The following is a 2,858-nucleotide window of genomic DNA, read 5'->3' on the forward strand; positions in this document are numbered from 1 at the left end:
CAATTTTAATGGCGGTTATGACAACATGGCGTCGACGTAGATGAATCCGCGGCCCGGACTTGCTTCCTAATTTCATCAATAAAATGCTTAAAATAGCTCGGAACTGCCTGAAATTGGTACGGGATTATTCAAGAGACTCTGGAGAATCCGAATATGTGCATGTCTTTTACCAAATCGGGTTCTTTTAGCCGTGATAATTCGGCAACGTTTGACGTTTTAGCATTTGCCGTGTATTATTATAATAATATTCATGCGACACAGTGGTCTATACAAGGCATTTTGCTAGACAAAAATTACAACACAGTGGGTCCTAATGATAAGAAAAAATCTAATCTAAGGGATTTAATGTGTATTATTATTTTATGTGGTAATTTTTTGGTATTTGCCCGATTTGAATGAAATTTGATATTCGGGTTTAATTAGGAAATATGTCCTATAAGGAAAAAAACACAAACGAATCCTTCGGCCCTCAAAACAAATCTCTGATCTCTCTATAGCTTCAAATTCGCCATTGAAAAGAGGGATCCTAGTAAATTCCACTGACTCCGGGCCTGTACAAAAGGCCTAACATTCATGTAAGCTGTCCGAAGAGAGTAATATCAGCGACGCAGCGCGTTTTCGATAAAAACGGAATCAAATTTCACCCGTTAATTGGTCAACTCTTCGACTTCTTTCTTTATCATCGCCGTCGATCCCTTCGGATAAACTAATCAGGTGGACCTGTTTGCACTAAAGGAGAAATAACATCATCAAAGTTATATTATTATTATTATTAAAAAAAAAAAAACGGTTTTATGTCAAAATACTTGGATTATATCTTTACCCCCTTTGTCCACACAATATGATGGCTAATTTAAAATAATCGGTGAGGGTGTTTTGTTTATCGGATAACTCCTTTATTTTGAGATTTACGATGAAATGTTATTCTATAGAATTTGTAGGATTTTTAATAAAGAATCCAGTAATAAAAGAAAATTTGCAATATTTCCAATATTTTTTGAGGAAATTTGGGAAAACTGTTTAGAGGTTTTTTCCAATTTTCTGGAAAACTATTTAAGATAAAACTAATTTTTCTATTGCATCTGATGCGCATTGATATTCCAAACAATTTTTGTAAAAACAATTTTTTTCTCCAACTAATAATTTTTCCAGAAAAAAATAAAAACTGAAGTAATGAATATTTTTCCATGTTTCTTACGATTTTTTCAGAAAAATTTTGTGATCAGTGTAACTATTTTTAAGTACATTTTTCAAAAATGTATGATTGAACTTTTTTGAAGCTTCTTAGATATTCTATCGATATACCAAAAAAAAATTAAAAAATTTCAAAAAAATTTTTTTTTTAATTTTCACAGAAAACGTGCCAATTTTTCAAAAATCGTCCATAACTCGTTTGCTTTTAATTTTACGGTAAATGTTATTTTACATAATTTGTAGGATTTTTAATAAAGAATCCAATAGTAAAAGAAAATTTTTAATATTTCCAATATTCTTTGAGAAAATTCGAGAAAACTCTTTAAAGGTTTTTCTCAATTTTCTGGAAAACTATTGAAAATAAAAAATATTTTTCAAATGCATCTGATGCGCATTGACATTCCAAACAATTTTTGTAATAACAATTTTTTTCTCCAACTAATAGTTTTTCCAGAAAAAAATAAAAACCGAAGTAATGAAAATTTTCCAAATTTTTCGCCAAAAATATGCTAATTTTCCAAAAATCATCCATAACTCCCTTATTTTCAACTTTACAACGAAATGTTATTCTATAGAATTTGTAGGATTTTTAAAAAAGAATCTCATAGTAAAAGAAAATTTTTAATATTTCCAATATTTTTCGAGAAAATTCGAGAAAACTATTCAAAGGTTTTTCCTAATTTTCTAGAAAACTATTGAAAATAAAAATTATTTTTAAATTGCATCTGATGCGCATTGACATTCCAAACAATTTTTGTAATAACAATTTTTTTCTTCAACTAATAGTTTTTCCAGAAAAAAATAAAAACTGAAGTAATGAAAATTTTCCTGTTTGAGGAAAACTTTTAAGGAAAATCGGCTATAACTATTTTTAAGTGCATTTTTCAAAAAAGTTTCATAAAACTTCTTTGACGTTTTTTAAAAGCTTTACCAATATACCAAAAAATTTCCAAAAAAAATTTTTTTTCGAAATTTTCCCCAAATATGTCGATTTTTCAAAAATCATCCCTAACTCCTTTATTTCGAATTTTACAACTAAGTAATTGATTGATTAGTCAAGTGCATAATCGACACTGCCCATCTTTTGTTCCTCGCACACATCATACTTTGATCACTAATGACGCTTCTAAACGGTTCCCGTAAACTGTCACTTGTTTTGATATTTACGACGTTTCGTTCTTAGAACTGACGGTTCTTCGGACATCATCGGTCATAATTTTCTTTTTGGGTGTAGGCTTCCATCGAACGTAATAATTATCGCGGTTGCGAGGTTTTCGATTGTTTTTATTTAGTCCGGGCATAACGAAGAAAAATTCAATTAATTCGGTACGTTTAAGTTAAATATTCCGTTTTGCCTAGTTTTGAACTAAGGTCGTACTAAGAACTTGTTTTTAGTGCAATTTTTTTTTACTCTTATAGAACGCAATGTAGAGAGTACTAAAAAATATTGTACTATTTAAAAATGTAGGTCTTCTAGTAGAGCTTTATAGTACAAATTTATACTAGTTACATTAAAGGCAAATTACCTATAAATTTGTACTATTTAAAAAGTTGTACTAAAAACTCACATAATTCTTCTCAATTCGAACATTCCTTAGTGACGTGAGTCTTTTGGCGACGTATAAGGTCTTTTTACTACATTGAGAGTGAGAATTAATAAGAAA

The sequence above is a fragment of the Anthonomus grandis genome, chromosome 18 (assembly GCF_022605725.1).
Source record: "Anthonomus grandis grandis chromosome 18, icAntGran1.3, whole genome shotgun sequence".
Lineage (NCBI taxonomy): Eukaryota > Metazoa > Arthropoda > Insecta > Coleoptera > Curculionidae > Anthonomus > Anthonomus grandis.